The 21691-nt window shown below is 38.8% G+C and overlaps 2 long non-coding RNA genes across 3 annotated transcripts in view; both read right to left on the bottom strand.

The window, feature by feature from the left end:
• Positions 1–14393, bottom strand: part of LOC309637111 — a 29056-nt gene extending 14663 nt beyond the window's left edge. The window contains exon 1 of one of the 2 annotated variants that reach the window (XR_014250399.1): positions 12178–14393. This is a non-coding gene — a long non-coding RNA (uncharacterized lncRNA). The remainder of the gene's footprint in view (positions 1–12177) is intronic. The other variant, XR_014250400.1, reaches the window with a different exon arrangement.
• Positions 1–21691, bottom strand: part of LOC309637116 — a 276838-nt gene that overhangs the window by 186497 nt on the left and 68650 nt on the right. The window lies entirely within an intron of this gene.

The following is a 21691-nucleotide window of genomic DNA, read 5'->3' as shown; positions in this document are numbered from 1 at the left end:
CCAGCTGTGTAAGAGAGTTCCAGTTGCTCCACATCCTCTCCAATATTTGTTATGGTGAGTCTTTATAATTTTAGACATTCTATAATAGGTGTGTTTGGGCTGCTATACAAAATACCATAGACGGGGTAGCCTATAAACAAAAGAAACTTACTTCTCACAGTTCTGGAGGCTGGAAAGTCTAAGATCAAGTCTCCAGCAAGGTTGGGTTCCAGTGAGGACTTGCTTCCTGGTTCATAGATGACGGTATTTTCACTGTAATTTCACCTGGTGGAAGGGGCGAGGGAGTTCTCTGGGGTCTCAGAGCCCTATTCCCATTCATGAAAACTTTACCCTCATGACCTGAGCATCTCCCAAAGGCCCTACCTTCTAATACCATCACCTGGGGGTTAGGATTTCAATATATGAATATTGAGGAGACACAAACATTCAGAGCATAGCAGTAGTGGTATCTTGTATTCTCTAATGTAAGTAATTAATGATATTGAATATCTTTCCCTGTGCTTATTTATCATCCATATATCTTCTTTTATGAAATGTCTGTTCAAATCTTTTATTGATGATATATATGAGAGATTGAGATTGATACAAGGAACTGGCTCAAGCAATTATGGAGAATGAGAAATCCTGTGAGTGAAAGCTGGAGACCCAGGAAAGCCTATGGTGTAGATCCAGTCCAGACCCACAGGCTTGAGAACCAGGGAGCCAGTGTTGTTAAGTCCCAGTCAGTTTGTAGGCCCAAGAACCAGGGAAGTGATGGTGTAAGTCCCAGTAAGTTCTGAGTGCAGAGAAGACCAATGTCCCAGCTCAACAGTCAGGCAGAGAGCCAATTGTATCTTCCTATGACTTTTCATTTTATTCAGGTCCTCAATGGATTGGATGATGCCTGCCCACATTGGAGAGGGCAACTTGCTTTACTCAGGCTGCCAATTCCAATGCTAATCTCATCTAGGGACACCCAGAAATAATGGGACAGTGATTAAATCAGATTAGATTAGATCAAGTGTTTCTAGTTTTCTTGCCTCCTTACTGAGCAATCTTAGCTTTTCATTTTCTCAATATTTCCTTTTCCAGAATAGGGTCTTTGCCCCATCTTTGCAAAACCAAAGAGTGTTTTTGTCAAAACAGTCAGTGTGTTAAAAGAGAAGTAATCCTCTATTTCTGGAGAAATGGAAAAAGTTCTTACAGTTTTAAAATGGCAGATTTTCTTATTCCTAGTCCTTAGGGTTCCTTAAAAAATTGAAGTTTAATTTTATTGAGGGCACTCTATTACAGTGGGTAAAACATTATGATACATTTGAATTAAAAAAAAATTCAAAAAACAAAAAGATATTCCAATTTAAAAAAATTGTATATACAAACACAAAGGTTAGAAAACTGAAAGGGAAATTTCATTACAGACTGTTAGAGCTATGTTTTGGTTTACAAAGCTTTGTTTTGTGTTAGGTGTACATTTCCTTTCTGAGTTGTCTAGTTGGATGAAACTGTTAGAAAATGATTATTTTCGTCTTTATCGAAAGCACTCTTGAAATTAGACCTCAGTTTTTTTGGAAACCTTGATGTCTAGAATTGAGGAAATTTCCCATTTAAAAACTCTTAAAGCTGGTCTACCTGGGTACAAATCCCATTTCTGCAACTAATTAATTGCATGACTTTGGACAAGTGCATAATTTTCTGTGGCTCAGTTTCGTCATCTATAAAATAGGGATAATTCTAATAACTAGAAGGTACCAGGTTGACAGAATATGCTGATGACTTTGTTAAGGAGTGTGTGTGTGTGTGTGTGTGTGTGTGTGTGTGTGAGAGAGAGAGAGAGAGAGAGAGAGAGAGAGAGGGAGAGAAAACATTAGCAAAGGAAATTGAAAAGGGTCAGCCTACATGGTAGGAGGAAACCAGGAAAGTGTCTTTAGAAACGAAACTAGTTTGTGATTAACTGAATTAAATTCTGCTGTCTAGTATATTAAGTAAGATTTACAGCTACTGTTGGAATTAGCCCTTCAGCAGTGATTGGTGACTTTGAGGAGAGCAGTTTTGGTGGAGGAGTGTGGACAAAAGCTTGATTGGAATGGTTTCAAGAGAGAATGGAAGGAGAGAAATAGCAAGAAGTATAGACATTAAAAAAATTAAGTTTTACATTAAAAGTGATAAACAGTATGTAACGTCTTTGAAATAATAGGTGACGTTTATTGAGCACTTACTGTGTGACAGACACTGTTTTAGGCATTTGTATTAACTTGTTTAATGAGGAATAAGAAATACAGCTGGTCCTTGGTTTGCATGATAGTGTAAGACCTCATGCACTAAAACCATGCAAAACAATCTTGAAAATCAGAAAGATTAAGATGTGACCTTTAACATTTTCGTCAAAACATTCTGTATTTTAACTAGCTCTAACTGTTGTTTATTAATGTATTGGGAAATGAAAAAAATTAGTAAAACTAATATTTATAGTACATTGTAATTTGAAACATTAAAAACATTAAAGACGAAAGTGTTTGTTTCACTGTCACATACCGAGATTAGTTTGAGCAGTGCTTGCCTTCTCATCTGTGTTTGTAAATCAGCCTCCAACATTTTAGCTTTTCCTCTTTCGGTGTCGTGAAATATTTCCGAGAGTCGATTTAATGTGAAGTTTTTGCGGTTATTACTCCCTCTGGGATGTCTCATCCTTTTCATCATAACCACTTCCTCATTTATGTTTATAAATCCTCCTTCGCTAAGTCCCTCAGGCTGCATATCTGCCCCTCTGTGGGTTTGGTCTGAGTGTGCCCTGCCCGAGCTTTCTATTGCTAATATGCCAAAGTTAAAAAAAAAAAAAAAAAAGTATACTGAGACCAGGAGGGAGAAGTCAGTGGAGACAGGAGTACAGTGGGCAAGTATCGTACAAATGGAAAAGACTGTTTTTTTAAAAAAAATTTTATTTATTTATTTATGGTTGTGTTGGGTCTTCGTTGCTGCGCGCAGGCTTTCTCTAGCTGCGGCGAGCGGGGGCTGCTCTTCGTTGCGGTGCGCGGGCTTCTCATTGCGGTGGCTTCTCTTGTTGCGGAGCATGGGCTCTAGGCACGCGGGCTTCAGTAGTTGTGGCATGTGGGCTCAGTCGCTGTGGCTTGTAGGCTCTAGAGCGTAGGCTCAGTAGTTGTGGTGCACGGGCTTAGTTGCTCCGTGGCATGTGGGATCTTCCTGGCCCAGGGCTCGAACCCGTGTCTCCTGCATTGGCAGGCGGATTCTCACCCACTGCGCCACCAGGGAAGCCCGAAAAGATTGGTTTTTAAGGGCAGGATATCTCACCCACACTCAGCTGTGCAGGGCCCTCCAGGTGCATAGGATCTGATGAAATGTTCATGCAGCTTTAGCTTGCTTTCTCTGCTGGTAAACAACTTTTTGGACGCAAATTCCCCACCTTTCATTTGGTCCGTCTTGCTGGTGATCGGTGCTGTTGGGGAAATAGAATTGAAAACAGCATCTTTTGCCACCGCAGGAAACTGCTCCATAAAGGTTGAAGACGAAACAGTTTTATTATTGAATGAGGGTTTGAGCAGAATGGGATGCACGTCACAGGCAGTCAGCTAAAGAGAATGTAGAGGCAGAAGGAAATCTCACCCTCTCATATAGCCAGGCAGATAAAACGTACCTCTACACCATGTTCTCAAGATAAATGGTAACCAGTCCTCAGGTAAGAGGACGTGACAGCACCATTTATCACGAATAGTCCCTCATAGATTCACTTGGTAATTGGGGTGACCATCTATGTTTGTTAACTGTCTTCATCTGGAAGAATAATGAAGCTTCTCTTCTCTCTATGACAGTAGGTAGTTAGAATTTGGAGCCAGAGGACTAAGTTAAACTCTCATGGAGACTGGGTGACTGGGCTGTTCTTTCCCTTGATGTTTACATTTCAAAGAGGTGGCTCCTGGGTCCTTGAGAAAGACCTTCCGGAGTTGTAAAACTGGCAAGAAGCTTATTTAGCTTTTAAAAAGATTGACATACCTCTCAAAAGGACAGAGAAAGAATTTATAATTACAAGTTTTCTAAAGGGAAATGGAGGGGGGAGGTGTCTTTCCCTATGTGCCATTACAGTACTTAGGATCAGAAAGTCTTTGAACATAGTCCAAAGCTTATTTCTGTTCGTTTGATCTCATTGGAGACAGGAGAAGAGTTTGTTGTCAGCCTCCAAATAATTACTTTGATTTTGAAGATTATACTCTCTCCTTTAGGCCACTAATTAATTACTCCAGTCATTGTTATCTGAGCCCTTTCTTTTCTTGGCCTGTGAACTATATCAACAAATGAAGATGTTTTCAGGCATGTTCAACTAACCATGCTAAAGAGAAAGTCCTTTACATTAAATTCTCTTTGATTTTGAGTGGCAATGAATATTAAACAGCAGGTGTGTGCCCCGCTGTCCTGCGCACTAGGGATAAACGGTAAACACGGCGGCTGCAGTGCTTTCCCTCCTGGATCTTACTCTCTGGCAGGGAGTCAGTTTAACACGTAGGAATCAATGCCCTGAGTGAGTACAACTCCAGGGGAAGTACAGGGTAGATAGTGAATGAAGTGCCTGCCTTAGCCCGGGATCTCAAGAAGTCAGATTATGGAGGTCCTGTAAACTTTAGTGAGGATTTGGGATTAAGAATTCAGTGTCTTGGGCCTATCCCTAGAGATTTTGATTCTTTGGGTTTGGTGCAACTCAAGAGCCAATGGTTTTAAGGAGCTCTTCTGTAGGACTCTGGGGCAGTTAGTCCCAACATATCCCTTTGAGAGTCTCTGGACTTCATTGCCTTTGAAAATTTTAAAAGGCAGAGATTGATATAATTGGATTTGAATGGATTGGTGGAGGGAGGGGACAAGAATGGTAGGATAGTTAGGTGGCTACTGCAGTAGTCAAGGAAAGAATGATGGTGGCTTGGATTAGTGGGCATTTAGAGAAGTGGACAGTTTTGAGACATTTAGGAGGTAGAATAGGATTTTGTGATTGTTTAAATGTGAAAGGAGATTCTGAAGGAGAGGGAGGTATCAAGGAGGACTCCCAGATTTCATAGTCGAGAAATGGGCAGGATGGTGATATCATTTCCTGAGATAATGAACATTGGAGGAAGAGCATTGGGACTGAGGGGTAGGGATGAGAAGTTCATTTTTTTTTTTTAATTTATTTATTTTTGGCTGTGTTGAGTCTTCGTTGCTGTGTGCGGGCTTTCTCTAGTTGCGGCAAGTGGGGACTACTCTTCGTTGTGGTGCACGGGCTTCTCATTGCGGTGGCCTCTCTTGTTGCGGAGCACGGGCTCTAGGCACCCGGGCTTCAGTAGTTGCAGCATACGGGCTCAGTAGTTGTGGCTCGCGGGCTCTAGAACGCAGGCTCAATAGTTGTGGCACATGGGCTTAGTTGCTCCGTGACACATGGGATCTTCCCAGACCAGGGCTCGAAACCGTGTCCCCTGCATTGGCAGGCGGATTCTTAACCACTGTGCCACCAGGAAGCCCTCAATGGCTTTTTGACCCTGTGAATGAAAACACTGATAGGAAATGATCTGAAGTTCCGGCCAAGGGGGATGAGGATGACTGCATTGTTTGCTGCCCTCAGGTCAGTTTCTGGGTGATGTGTTTATCTTTCACTGAGAAAAAATTCAGGGTGATAAAGTCCTTATCTTTTCCACTGAATGTGAATGTTTTTTCTGCATCTAGAAGTACATGTTTCTCTTCTTTTTTTTAAAAAATATTTTTTATAAGTCTGCCTGACCCAAAGCTCTCAACCAGGCCCACCACTTGCTCTGGTACAGCCCACCAGCCAGGAATGTTTTTTATATTTTTGAATTGTTTTGTTTTAGGGGATTACATAAATACCTACATAACCTTGATTTTGCCTCTTGGCCCACAAAACCTAAAATGTTAACTATTTAGCCTTTTATGGAAACATTTTGCAATCCCTGATCTTAACTACCAAAGACTGAAAAAAAATCTTTTCACTCAAATGGGAAAGGCAACTAGGCCAGTGGTTCTCAAACTTTAGCATAGGTCAGAATCACCTGGAAGGCTTGTTCCAGTACAGATTGCTGGGCTCCATCCGCAGTGTCTGGAGTGGGACCAGAGAAATGGCATTTCTTTCTTTCTTTTTTAAATTGATTTTTTAATTGTGTTATATTTGACATATAACATTATATTAGTTTTAGGTGTGCAGTATAATGATTTGATATTTGTATATATGGCAAAATGATCACTGCAATAAGTCTAGTTAACATCTGTGCCGATACACAGTTAACAAAATTTTTTTTCTTATGATGAGAAATTTTAAGATCTATTCTCTTAGCAACTTTCAAATATGCAATATATCAATAATATTACTATTAACTATAGTCACTGTGGTATGCATGATACCCCCATGACTTATTTACTGTATAACTGGAAGTTTGTACCTTTTGACCCCCTTCACCCATTTTTCCCAACCCCTCCCCCCTCCCCCCACTTCTGGCAACTACCAATCTGCTCTCTGTATCTATAAATGAACTCAGGTTTTTTTTTTTTTTTTCTTGTTTTGCTTTTGGATTATACATATAAGTGAGATCATACAGTATTTGTCTTTCTCTGTCTCACTTATTTCACTTAGCATAATACCCTCAAGGTCCATCTATATTGTCACAAATGGCAAGATTTCATTCTTTTTTATGGCTGAAAAATATTCCTAAATATATATATACCACATCTTCTTTATCCATTCATTTGTTGGTGGACACTTAGGTTGTTTCCATGTCTTGGCTATTGTAAATAATGCTGCAGTGAACATAGAGGTGCATACATCTCCTCGAATTAGTGTTTTTGTTTTCTTTGGATAAATACCCAGAAGTGGAATTGCTGGATGATATGGTAGTTCTACTGGTTTTTTTTTTTTGGCCGCACCATGCGGCATGTGGGATCTTAGTTTCCTAACCAGGGATCGAACAGGGATCGAACCCAGGCCCCCTGCAGTGGAAGTGCAGAGTCTTAACAGCTGGACCACCAGGGAAGTCCCTGTAGTTCTATTTTTAATTTTTTTTTTTTTGGCCATGTTGCACAGCTTGTGGGATCTTAGTTCCCCTACCAGGGATCGAACCCATGCCCTTGACAGTGAAAGAGCAGAGTCCTAACCACTGGACTGCCAGGGAATTCCCCATTTTTAATTTTTTGAGGAACCTCCAGTTACATTCCCACCAACAGTGCACAGGTGTTCCCGTTTCTCCACATCCTTGCCAATGCTTGTTATTTCTTGTCTTCTTGATAATAGCTATTCTAATAGGTGTGAGGTGGTATCTTATGGTGGTTTTGATTTGCATTTTCCTGATCATTAGTGCTGTTCAGCACCTGTAGGCCATCTCTGAGTTGTCTTTGGGAAAATGTCTATTCAGATTCTCTGCCCATTTTCTAACCAGGTTGTTTCTTTTTTTCTTTTTCTTTTCTTTTTTCTTTTTTTTCTTTTTGCTGTTGAGTTGTATGAGTTCTTTATGTATTTTGGTATTAGCCCCTGATCAGAAGTACACGCTTCTTTTATTTTTTAAATAAATTTATTTATTTATTTTTGGCTGCGTTGGGTCTTCGTTGCTGCTCACGGGCTTTCTCTAGTTGCGGTGAGTGGGGGCTACTCTTCATTGCGGTGTGTGGGCTTCTCATTGCAGTGGCTTCTCTTGTTGCGGAGCATGGGCTCTAGGCGCATGGGCTTCAGTAGTTGTGGCACACGGGCTTCAGTAGTTGTGGCTTGCGGGCTCCAGAGCGCAGGCTCAGTAGTTGTGGCGCACAGGTTTAGTTGCTCTGTGGCATGTGAGATCTTCCCGGACCAGGGCTCAAACCCATGTCCCCTGCATTGGCAGGAGGATTCTTAACCACTGCACCACCAGGGAAGTCCCTACACGTTTCTTAAGTAATCCACTTCCATGACGGTAGAAACACACACACACACCTGTTACTGATGGTAAATAAACCATAGTTGTTTTTTTTTGATTTTAAAGAAAAGAATAGAATTTGTCACTTTAAAACGTTTGACTGTAGTAGCCATATATCTGCCAAGTCTAACTTTCTCAAGCAACTAGTCCCCCCCTCATCCCACCAGGTGAGCTATCATTCTGTCAACCTGTCAGGCCTGGTGCCCTGTCTTTCCACCACATGGGTTGTGGACACATGGCTAGGGGTCCCCTGGGCCAAGTGATTGGTTTAGGGATAGGCACATGGCCCATACAGATTTCTGCCCGGAATAGGTACCTGGATGTTAGGGGAGGAAAATCCTTTGTTCCTGTTGCAGTTGCTGAGCTAGAAGGATGTGCCTCTGCGTCTTTGGGCAGCCGCCTTTCTTTCTGCATGGTGAAGGGCTTCTCTGCAGAAGGAAACCAGCCCATAACCAGAAGCAAAGTTGAGAGATGAGCTCTGGTGACACAGTGTGATTGGTGGATCCAGCTCTCACTTTGCATCCTTGTATCCCACTTAAGGTGATAATACCCTTTCTTACTTAGACTGATTGGCGGTAGACTGTTGTCATTAACAACTGAGAGAGTCGTAATTAATCCAGTGACCCAGTGGTTAAAGTATTCACTCTAATGTTTTCGGAGATATTTATTAAACATCCTTTATGGGCCTGAAGCCCACTACCCTCTTCCTCTATACTTACCATAACAACAACAAAAAAGGGGTCATCAAATTGTGACTTGTTAATTTTAAGTCAGTTAAGAACAGTATTCTCCCTTTCAGGGAAATAAATGATATTTATTACAACAAGAGAAGAGAATATACAGTAGTTGCTAATTTTTTTGAGAAATCTCTCTCTAGAAATGATGCTTGCTTGCTGTTTTAATGTTTAAGTAGAGGATCAGAGAAGGACTGTGCCCACTGAACTTGCCTCAAACGAGGTTCTGGAGTTATGATTGGGTTCACCAAGGACCATTTATTTCTACCCCAGGGCCTAAGCAAAAATAGTCAGAAACTTCGCCCTATTGTGTGCACAGAACTTGGATGTCTAACCCTTGGTACTAAGTGAGTTCCCAGCTTACAGTGGGGGTGGGATGATGGGGTCACACTGTGGCAGATGGCTGAAAACTGCAAAGTAATATTTAATGTTGCTTAGTCCTGCCTTGGAAATGAGTGAACAGAGACCTTTGATTGGTGTCCTGAAATTTCCATCTCATTGCTTAACAAATTTCAAAGTTAGCCCAGCACAGAAAAGGAACTCATCCCAGATTTTGGTAAGGTTTTAAAACACATGATAAGATAATCAAATTTTGAGCATGTTGCCTAAAAAGGGCAGAACTCTAGCTCGGATGAATTAAAACTGCAATGACAGAATTTTTGTGAAGAGGAAGAATATTTTTAATATTCCTTGTGACAGGAGAAGTGAAATTTTAAAAGTAACTCACAAGTCGAAAAGGCGGATGAGCCCAAATAAGACCATTAGCATAGGAAGATCACATTTAAAGAGATTCAAAAAATGATGCTTGAATTTTAAAATTAAGATAGAAGAAACGTACTTTCAGAAACTGTTGGAAAGTAGTCAATCGTGTGGTGTAGAGGTATAAGTCAGTTTTCCTTTCACAGAGTCGTTGATGACATTTAATTTTCTGTTTGCAAATTTCTGAAATCCGTCCTCCTTCCAAAGGGCAACCACTGGGAGGTGAGAACTTATCTCAATCTTTTGTTTCCCCCCATCTTTTCACTCTCTGGTAAAACAAATACCCCTCATAAGCAGTATTCAGCCCTGCTGTTTTTGTTACAGACCTTCCTGTACACTTGCAAAGATCAGAAACGTCAGCCGTATATTTCTCCTACCTCGGCACGTGGAGGAACGTAGCGCAGCTACTATGTTAAGGATGGCTATGCGCAGGTTTCAGCTGACAGACATTAAAGAATCTCTCAGTTTGTGCTCATTGGCAAGTGGTGGTTGCATGCCTGCTCGTTCCTCACCCATTTATCAAGCGCCTGCACCATAGCTCTGCAAGGCTCAGGAGATACAGAGATGAAAAAAATATCTCCTGCGCTTAAGTAGCCTACAGCCTAGTGTGAATCCAAATATGAAAGGCAACACTATACAGACTCTTCACCATTGACTCTGAGGTTAGGGGAGCAGCCTTTAGCTCTGAAACAAGGCAGTTAACTGACCTGGACACTCAAGACACTTGCCTTGTCAATATTGTGATTTAATGAACTGAGTTAAGCAACTAGAGTTGTCTCTGAAGTGTAGACATTACCTAAGTTCTCATGAAAAGATTTCAGACAGTAACTCCCAGGAAATCTCCTCATTACAAACAAAGGAATCAACACATGCTGATTATTTGGGATGTTGGAGCATTTTCCATTAGGTTTAACTGTACTTGGAACATTTACAAATCTTCTTTCTCCCTTCCATCCTCCCTACATAACAGCAAATTACATTTCTTTAGTTATTCGTCCCTGTTGAAAGCAGGTGCAAGGTGCCTTAGCTAATAGTCTACAACTACAAAGGTCTTGCGCAACTATCTTCCCCCCATAACGCACACCAAATACTCTCACGTTGTCCAGTCTGTCATTCCCATACCTTCCACCCTTGTACTTTGAATCCCTGTACACTTAGACATGGGCTGTCCAGCACTCCTCTGCATGTGTGTCATTTTTTAAGGAGCTTCTTTCAGAGGTGGTACATATATACAATGGAATGCTACTCAGCCATAAAAATGAATGAAATAATGCCATTTGCGGCAACATGGATGGAACTAGAGATTATTATACTAAGTAAAGTAAGTCAGAAAGAGAAGACAAATACCATATGATATCACTTATATGTGGAATCTGAAATATGACACAAATGAACTTTTATGAAATAGAAGCAGACTCACAGACATAGATAATAGACTTGTTGTTGCCGAGGGGAAGGGTTGGGGAAGGGATGGAGTGGGAGTTTGGGATTAGCAGACGCAAACTATTATATATAGAATGGATAAACAACAAGGTCCTACCGTATTGCCCAGGGAACTATTAATATATTCAATATCCTGTGATAAACCATAATGGAAAAGAATATAAAAAATGTATATATATGTATAACCAAATCACTTTGCTGTACAGCAGAAGTTAACACAACATTGTAAATCAACTATATTTCAATAAAAAAAATAAATAAGAAGCTTCTTTCCAGTAGGAAGTGTGGTTGTCTTACGAGAACTGAGCATGTACAATCCGCAAGGATTTTTCAGCGTTCTTTCTTGGGCTCCTACCCATTCACTGAGCCAGTTGTTAGTGGTAATCTCGCATTGCTAGATTATAACAGTTAGGTTCCTCTCACTGTTCCCAATGTCCAGCTACCAGTAATTTTACTCCTTCCTATAGTTTGTCTTTCTTTCACCAAGTTTCTATTCATAAAACCTTGCTGAACTTACTTTATATTCTGTTACCTTTTTATTTCATTTCCCACTACCCTAATCTATGTATTCCCTAATTGGTATATTCCCTGTTTTCCATAGTAATACAAGCAAGAGTAAGGTTTACATTTTCAATAAGTAGATTTGTTAAAATGGTTTGAAAATTATTCAGGAAATAGAAACTGGCGTATCTTGAGGCAGACTGCCTTGGTTCAAACCCCAGTTCTGCCTCTTGCTGGTTGGGTTAGTCATTTATTCTGTTTCTTTAAACATCCAAAGAGTGAGTGTAATAGTGGTACCCAGGTTGTATTGAGAGGGTTCTGGCACTGGGTTCAAATCTTCACTGTCACTTACTTGCTGTCTAATGTTGGTCAAATTTACTTAACCTTTCTAAGTCACAATGTGCTCTTCTGCAGTTCAAGGAGAATGATAGCAACCTGCCTCTTGGGATTATTGTATGGAATATGATATGCATGTAAAGCATTTAGCACAGTGCCTGGCACACTTTAAGTGCAGAAAAACATGTTAGCTATTCTTAGGAAAAACACCCAGCAGGGCCAAAGCTGATAAACTAAAACTCAAGATATGTAAAATAGTATAGCTTTCTAACTTTTCTGTGACTGGCTGAATATTGTTTCTGCTGTTGAGGGGCCAAAAGTCAAATTTCCCATCACAGGTCAATGTCTCTTCTAGTATCTTTCAGATAAATGGTATCTTTCAGATTATTTCCCCATTTTGTTGGTAAATGGACAGTCTCGGAGAATTCCTCTCCCTGCCATATTCCTCTTGATTGCCCTGTCTTCCTCATCCTTCACCTCTGTCTGGGCACAGAGACACTTACATGACCTCCTGGTAGAAGGAAAGATTTCTATCCTAAGAAAGGGCTTTCTCTGCTGGTTCCCACTGAACTCTGATCCATGTGTAATTTGTGCCACTTCCTCTCTGAGAGTCTGCTTCTGTCTTTTCTGCAGCTGTTGTTGATGCCTTTGTGGCCGATGTAGCTTGTGTTTTAGTCTAGTCAAGGGAAATGCAAGATGACGCACTGATTCCTAAGCTCCCACTTGACTCCTACTGACGCTGATGCCCTTATGTGACCCAGCAACATTGCTCCCCTCTCCCCTCCCCTTTCAGTTTCACTCTATCATATGTTGGCACAAGGTACCTGCAAGCCATTCTTTTATCAAAGTTCCAAATGGAAAAGGAAATTCAAGTCTCCCCTTTGCTTTTGGCATGACCTCAAACCATCTGGAGTATTTTTATTGCAAACCTTACCCAGAGTTTGACAGTGGGAGATATGGGAGGCAGGGGGACAGAATTGAGGACTCTCCTTGATAACTTGTCTCTCTCTCCTCTCCCAGCTTCTTTTCCCAGTGGCCAAACGGCTTTCTACTTTTCCTCTCTACGTGATGGGAATGCCGTACATATCTTCTTTCTTGCCTGTTCTATGGATTTTGTAAAACTCTGATCAAGTTGGCCAGATTTGACTCTCTTGATATATGAAAGGTATTAAATACACTTTTGAGGTATTGTCCCCTCAAAAAACAAACAACCAGACCTAGCTTTCAGATCTTTTCTTGTTCCTATGTGCTAGAATTCTGGTTTGAAGATCAAACCTGAGCAATACTTCTCTGTCTCCCCAAAATGGTGAATGAATGCTGTTGATTAGGCAGGATAACGCAACATACGGGGAATGAAACTTACATCAGTTTAATATTTCAAAAATATCATCCTTATTATTTCTGTTTGTTATAGAAAGGGATCATTACAAAGTAGAAAAAATTCATTTGTAATCCCATCTACAGGAAATAATCACAGTTAATAATGTTTTCTAGCTGGATGCTAACTGAGTGACTTAGAGCAAGTTACTTTACTACCTGATGCTCAGCTTCCTTCTTGGCTAAATGGGAATAACTCCTTCTCTTCCTCCCACAGAGGGTTGTTTTGATTCAAGATGGCATTTTTCTCACAGAGGGAAATTATTATATACAATTGGTTCTGATTCTTTCTTTCTGTTCCTGTTGTAATACTCTCTTATTGTAATTTATGTATCTTTATAGTACATTTTAATACTTGGCAAAACAAATATTATACATCTTTTATTATTATCTTATGACACATCTTTTAAAATAATTTCTGCCAATTATAACTTGTTTATTCTTTTAAATGAACATTGGAATTATTGTGTTAACTTCTTAAACACTTTATTGGTATTTTCATTAAGATTACCTTAATGTTTATGATATTAAACATTCAAATAAACAGATTTTCTTTTCTGGACCTTGGTAAAGTTTGGTAGTTTTCTTCATATAAGGTGTTTCACATTTCTTATTAAGAAGTTTCCTAGGCCTTTTACATTTCTGATTGTTGTTTAAAATGGGACTTTTTTCCTGTTAAATTTCTTAACTGATTACTGGTGGTATATAGAAAAAAATATTGTTGACTTTTGAATATATGTATATATTTTTAACATCTTTATTGGAGTACAATTGCTTTACAATAGTGTGTTAGTTTCTGCTGTATAAGGAAAGTGAATCAGCTATACGTATACATATATCCCCATTTCTCCTCACTCTTGCGTCTCCCTCCTACCCTCCCTATCCCACCCCTCTAGGTGGCCACAAAGCACCGAGCTGAACTCCCTGTGCTATGTGGCTGCTTCCCACTAGCTATCTATTTTACATTTGGTAGTGTATATATGTCCATGCCACTCTCTCACGTCATCTCAGCTTACCCTTCCCCCTCCCCATGTCCTCAAGTCCATTCTCTACATTTGTGTCTTTATTCCTGTCCTGCACCTAGGTTCACCAGAACCATTTTTTTTTTTTTAAGATTCCATATATATGTGTTAGCATACGGTATTTGTTTTTCTCTTTCTGACTTACTTCACTCTGTATGACTGTCTCTAGGTCCATCCACCTCACTACAAATAACTCAATTTCGTTTCTTTCTTTGGCTGAGTAATATTCCATGTATATATGTGCCACATCTTCTTTATCCATTCATCTGTCGATGGACACTTTGGTTGCTTCCTTGTCCTGGCTATTGTAAATAGTGCTGCAATGAACATTGTGGTACATGACGCTTTGAATTATGATTTTCTCAGAGTACATGCCCAGTAGTGGGATTGCTGGGTCATATGGTAGTTCTATTTTTACTTTTTTAAGGAACCTCCATACTATTCTCCATAGTGGCTGTATCAATTTACATTCCCACCAACAGTGCAAGAGGGTTCCCTTTTCTCCACACCTTCTCCAGCATTTATTGTTTGTAGATTTTTTTGATGATGGCCATTCTGACTGGTGTGAGGTGATATCTCATTGTAGTTTTGATTTGCATTTCTCTAATGATTAGTGATGTTGAGCATCCTTTCATGTGTTTGTTGGCAATCTGTATATCTTCTTTGGAGAAATGTCTATTTAGGTCTTCTGCCCATTTTTGGATTGGGTTGTTTTTTTGATATTGAGCTGCATGAGCTGCTTGTATATTTTGGAGATTAATCCTTTGTCAGTTGCTTCATTTGCAAATATTTTCTCCCATTCTGAGGGTTGTCTTCTTGTCTTGTTTATGCTTTCCTTTGCTGTGCAAAAGCTTTTAAGTTTCATTAGGTCCCATTTGTTTACTCTTGATTTTATTTCCATTACTCTAGGAGGTGGGTCAAAAAGGATCTTGCTGTGATTTATGTCATAGAGTGTTCTGCCTATGTTTTTCTGTAAGAGTTTTATAGCGTCTGGCCTTACATTTAGGTCTTTAATCCATTTTGAGTTTATTTTTGTGTATGGTGTTAGGGAGTGTTCTAATTTCATTCTTTTACATGTAGCTCTCCAGTTCTCCCAGCACCACTTATTGAAGAGTCTGTCTTTTCTCCATTGTATACTCTTGCCTCCTTTATCAAAGATAAGGTGACCATATGTGTGTGGGTTTATCTCTGGGCTTTCTATCCTGTTCCATTGATCTATATTTCTGTTTGTGTGCCAGTATCATACTGTCTTGATTACTGTAGCTTTGTATTATAGTCTGAAGTCAGGGAGCCTGATTCCTCCAGTTCCGTTTTTCTTTCTCAAGATTGCTTTGGCTATTCGGGGTCTTTTGTGTTTACATACAAATTGTGAAATTTTTTGTTCTAGTTCTGTGAAAAATGCCACTGGTAGTTTGACAGGGATTGCATTGAATCTGTAGATTGCTTTGGGTAGTATAGTCGTTTTCAGAATGTTGATTCTTCCAATCCAAGAACATGGTATACCTCTCCATCTATTTGTATCATCTTTAATTTCTTTCATCAGTGTGTTATAGTTTTCTGCATACAGATCTTTTGTCTCCTTAGGTAGGTTTATTCCTAGGTATTTTATTCTTTTTGTTGCAGTGATAAATGGGAGTGTTTCCTTAATTTCTCTTTCAGATTTTTCATCATTAGTGTATAGGAATGCAAGAGATTTCTGTGCATTAATTTTGTATCCTGCTACTTTACCAAATTCATTGATTAGCTGTAGTAGTTTTCTGGTAGCATCTTTGGATTCTCTATGTATAGTATCATGTCATCTGCAAACAGTGACAGTTTTACTTCTTCTTTTCTGATTTGGACTCCTTTTATTTCTTTTTCTTCTCTGATTGCTGTGGCTAAAACTTCCAAAACTATGTTGAGTAATAGTGGTGAGAGTGGGCAACCTTGCCTTGTTCCTGATCTTAGTGGAAATGGTTTCATTTTTTCACCATTGAGAACGATGTTGGCTGTGGGTTTGTCATATGTGGCCTTTATTATGTTGAGGTAAGTTCCCTCTATGCCTACTTTCTGGAGGGTGTTGAATTTTGTCGAAAGCTTTTTCTGCATCTATTGAGATGATCATATGGTTTTTATCCTTCAGTTTGTTAATATGGCGTACCACATTAATGGATTTGCATGTATTGAATAATCCTTGCATTCCTGGGATAAACCCCACTTGATCATGGTGTATGATCCCTTTAATGTGCTGTTGGATTCTGTTTGCTAGTATTTTGTTGAGGATTTTTGCATCTATATTCATCAGTGATATTGGCCTGTAGCTTTCTTTTTCTGTGACATCTTTGTCTGGTTTTGGTATCAGGGTGATGGTGCCTCGTAGAATGAGTTGGGGAGTGTTCCTCCCTCTGCAATATTTTGGAAGAGTTTGAGAAGGATAGTTGTTAGCTCTTCTCTAAATGTTTGGTAGAATTCACCTGTGAATCCATCTGGTCCTGGGCTTTTGTTTGCTGGAAGATTTTTAATCATGGTTTCAATTTCAGTGCTTGTGATAGGTCTGTTTATATTTTCTGTTTCTTCCTGGTTAGGTCTTGGGAGGTTGTGCTTTTCTAAGAATTTGTCCATTTCTTCCAGGTTTTTCATTTTATTGGCATATAGTTGCTTTTAGTAACCTCTTATGATCCTTTGTATTTCTGCCATGTCAATTCTTACGTCTCCTTTTTCATTTCTAATTCTATTGATTTGAGTCCTCTCCCTTTTTTTCTTGATGAGTCTGGCTAATGGTTTATCAATTTTGTTTATCTTCTCAAAAACCAGGTTTTAGTTTTACTGATCTTTGCTATCGTTCCCTTCATTTCTTTTTCATTTATTTCTGATCTGATCTTTATGATTTCTTTCCTTCTGCTAAATTTGGGGTTTTTTTGTTCTTCTTTCTCTGACTGCTTTAGGTGTAAGGTTAGGTTGTTTATTTGAGATGTTTCTTTTTTCTTGAGGTAGGATTGTATTGCTATAAACTTCCCTCTTAGAGCTGCTTTTGCTGCATCCTAAAGGTTTTGGGTTGTTGTGTTTTCATTGTTATTTGTTTGTAGGTATTTTTTGATTTCCTCTTTGATTTCTTCAGTGATCTCTTGGTTATTTAGTAGTGTGTTGTTTAGCCTCCATGTGTTTGTATTTTTTACAGATTTTTTCCTGTAATCGATATCTAGTCTCATAGCGTTGTGGTCGGAAAAGATACTTGATATGATTTCAATTTTCTTAAATTTACCGAGGCTTGATTTGTGACCCAAGATATGATCTATCCTGGAGAATGTTCCATGAGCACTTGAGAAGAAAGTGTATTCTGTTGTTTTTGGATGGAATGTCCTATAAGTATCAATTAAGTCCATCTTGTTTAATGTATCATTTAAAGCTTGTGTTTCCTTATTTATTTTCATTTTGGATGATCTGTCCATTGGTGAAAGTGGGGTGTTAAAGTCCCCTAGTATGATTGGGTTACTGTCGATTTCCCCTTTTATGGCTGTTAGCATTTGCCTTATGTATTGAGGTGCTCCTATGTTGGTGCATAAATATTTACAATTGTTATATCTTCTTCTTGGACTGATACCTTGATCAGTATGTAGTGTCCTTCCTTGTCTCTTATAATATCTTTATTTTAAAGTCTGTTTTGTCTGATATGAGAATTGCTACTCCAGCTTTCTTTTGATTTCCATTTGCATGGAATATCTTTTTCCATTCCCTCACTTTCAGTCTGTATGTGTCTCTAGGTCTGAAGTGGGTCTCTTGTAGACAGCATATATATGGGTCTTGTTTTTGTATACATTCAGCCAGTCTATGTGTCGTTTGGTGGGAGCATTTAATCCATTTACATTTAAGGTAATTATCGATATGTATGTTCCTATTACCATTTTCTTAATTGTTTTGGCTTTGTTATTGCAGGTCTTTTCCTTGTCTTGTGTTTCCTGCCTAGAGAAGTTCCTTTAGCATTTGTTGTAAAGCTGGTTTGGTGGTGCTGAATTCTCTTAGCTTTTGCTTGTCTGTAAACGTTTTAATTTCTCCATCTAATCTGAATGAGATCCTTGCTGGGTAGAGTAATCTTGGTTGTAGGTTTTTCCCTTTCATCACTTTAAATATGTCCTGCCACTCCCTTCTGGCTTGCAGAGTTTCTGCTGAAAGATCAGCTGATAACCTTATGGGGATTCCCTTGTATGTTATTTGTTGCTTTTCCCTTCCTGCTTTTAATATTTTTTCTTTGAATTTAATTTTTGGTAGTTTGATTAATATGTGTCTTGGCGTGTTTCTTCTTGGATTTATCCTGTATGGGACTCTTTGTGCTTCCTGGGCTTGAGTGAATACTTCCTTTCCCATATTAGGGATGTTTTCAACTATAATCTCATCAAATATTTTCTCAGTCTCTTTCTTTTTCTCTTCTTCTTCTGGGACCCCTATAATTCAAATGTTGTTGCATTTAATGTTGTCCCAGAGGTCTCTGAGACTGTCCTCAATTCTTTTCATTCTTTTTTCTTTATTCTGCTCTGTGGTAATTATTTCCACTATTTTATCTTCCAGGTCACTTATCCGTTCTTCTGCCTCAGTTATTCTGCTATTGATTCCCCCTGGAGAATTTTTAATTTCATTTATCGTGCTGTTCATCATTGTTTGTTTGCTCTTTAGTTCTTCTAGGTCCTTGTTAAACCTTTCTTTTATTTTCTCCATTCTATTTCCAAGATTTTGGATCATCTTTACTATCATTACTCTGAATTCTTTTTCAGGTAGACTGCCTATTGCCTCTTCATTTGTTTGGTCTGATGGGTTTTTACCTTGCTCCTTCATCTGCTGTGTGTTTCTCTGTCTTCTCATTTTGCTTAACTTACTGTGTTTGGGGTCTCCTTTTGGCAGGCTGCAGGTTCTTAGTTCCCGTTGTTTTTGGTGTCCGCCCCTAGTGGCTAAGGTTGATTCAGTGGGGTGTGTCAGCTCCCTGATGGAGAGGAGTAGTGCCTGTGTTCTGGTGGATGAGGCTGGATCTTGTCTTTCTGGTGGGCAGGACCCTGTCCAGTGATGTGTTTTGGGGTGTTTGTGACCTTATTATGATTTTTGATAGCCTCTATGCTAATGGGTGGGGTTGTGTTCCTGTCTTGCTAGTTGTTTGGCATAGGGTGTCCAGCACTGTAGTTTGCCGGTTGTTGAGTAGAGCTGGGTCTTAGCGTTGAGATGGAGATCTCTGGGAGAGCTTTTGCTGTTTGATATTACATGGTGCTGGGAGGTCTCTTGTGGACCAGTGTCCTGTACTCGGCTCTCCCACCTTGGAGGCTCAGGCCTGACACCTGGCCGGAGCACCAAGACCCTATCAGCCACTCGGCCAGGTACGTGGAGAGTTTCTTGCCTTTTGGGAAGTCTGGTTTTCTGCCAGCATTCAGTAGGTGTTCTGTAGGAGTTGTTCCACATGTAGATGTATTTCTGATGTATTTGTGAGGAGGAAGGTGATCTCCACATCTTACTCCTCCGCTATCTTGAAGGTCTCTCGACTTTTTTATATTTTAAAACTAATTACCTTAATGACTTCTACTAGTGAATTTGCATTTGATTTACTTAGGTTTACCATTTAAAGAAGCATGATCTGAAAATAGAGATTAATTTGTCCCCATGTTTCTAAAATTTACCAGTTAAAAGATTCTTCTGTCCTTTATTGCATTGGCTAGAACTTCCAGGAAAGTGCTAAATAATAACCAGCACACTGCTCTTGTTGCTAAATTTAATGGGAATGGGCTCTAGTATTTCATCATTAACTCTAATATTGGCTATCTCTATACAATAACTATTCTCTAATTGATTAAGGAGGTTTTCTTCTATTGTCAGGAAGCTTTTGTATTTATTTTAATATTTCATTAATTTTTTAATCTTTGCATTTATTAAAAGAACTATTTTTTAATCTTCTGAGGTACTGAAGTGACTAATTAACTGACTGCTATATTTTACATGCTACTGGATTAACATGTTATATAGGGAGATTAGTTTGTGATTTACTTTTTTGTGCTCTATTTGTTGGACTTGGGGATTAGAGTATTGCTGGTTTGGGAAAATGAATTGGGCAGTGTGCCATCTTTTTCTGTACTCTGGAACACTTTAAGTGATATGTGAATTATCTTTCCTTGAAGCTCTGCTAGAACTCACTAGTAAAATTGTCTAGAAATGGTACAGCATTTGGAGTTATTCCCTAGGCAAAAATTTCCATTTCTTCCATGGTTGTTGGTATCCAGATGGACTACTTTCTCAAATCATTTCTGGAAGGTTATGTGTTTTTTAGAAAATCGTGTGTTTCATCCTTATTTTTGGAATTTTTAGCTTAGAGTGGCGCATTTAAATTTCTTATAGCATTACAGGGTACTTGTATATCTGTGAATAAAGCCTGGTTCTCATTTATAATGATTTGAATGTATTTTCTGTTGTCTAAATCTGTAAGCTTTGTCTATTTTATTGATATTTTCAAAGAAATTATTTCTAGGATTTATTTTTCATATTTTTGTTTTCTGATAATTTCTACTTTTACATCATTATTAATTCATTTCTCCTTATCTCTCAGGTTTCTCTTCATTTTTGACATTTTTTCAAATTTATTTCCATTTTTTGTTTTTAAAAATAAATATATTTAATGCTGTGAGATTTCTTCTGAATGTAGTTGTCCTCATCATATCAATTTTGATTTGTAGATTTTGTTGCTTTTATAGGTGTAATGTTTTATAGCTGCACTTTTTTAAAACTTTTGTAAAAATTGAGTATAATTTACAAACATTAAAATGCACATATTTGAATAGTACAGTTTGATGTTTTTTATTGAAGTAAAATTTATGTACAGTGAAATACATTTCTTAATTGTACAGTTTGTTGAGTTTTGACAAGTCTGTGTAACCAACACACCAAGCAATATGCAGAACCCCTCCCTTGAGCTTTCCTTCTGCCCCCTTCCAATCAGTCACCCACCGGGCAACCACTGTTTGGATTTCTATCACCAGAGTCATTTTGTTGATTCTTGAACTTCATATGAATGAAATCATACAGTAGTGCTCTCTGTGTCTGAGTTCTTTCCCTCAGCATAATGATTTTTAGGTTAATCCATATTGTTGCTTGTATCAGCGGCACATTTTTTTTTAAACTGCTGAGTTTTAAAATTACTGAGTTTTAAAAATTGTATCGTATGACTGTACCACAGTTTATCCTATGTCCTCTGGATGGACTTTTGGGGTGTTTCCAGTGTCGGGCTATTATGAATAAAGCTGCCTGGACATTCCTGTAAAAGTCTTCTTGTGGATATGTTTTCATTTCTTTTGGGTAAATACCTAATGGCATTGCTGGGCCAAGGGGTAGATGTATGCTTAATTTTAAAGAAAGTGCCAGTCTTTTTCCAGTAGTTGTACCATTACAGACTCCATCCGGAAATGCATGAGACTCTAGTTGTTCACATCCTTACTAACAATTGGTATTGTCAGTCTTTCATTTTAGTCATTTTTGGGGGTATAAAATAGAATCTCATTGTGGTTTTAATTTGTATTTCTCTGTTGTCTAATGATATTAGGCATCTTTTTGTGTGCTTCTTCTTGGCCATTTATATAGCTTTTTTTGTTAAGTGTTCAAGCCTTTTGCCTATTTT

Source organism: Balaenoptera physalus (genome assembly GCF_965194825.1).
Source record: "Balaenoptera physalus genome assembly, chromosome: 10".
Lineage (NCBI taxonomy): Eukaryota > Metazoa > Chordata > Mammalia > Artiodactyla > Balaenopteridae > Balaenoptera > Balaenoptera physalus.
The sequence above is the reverse complement of the archived record's forward strand: the minus strand, read 5'-3'. Positions and strand labels throughout refer to the sequence as shown.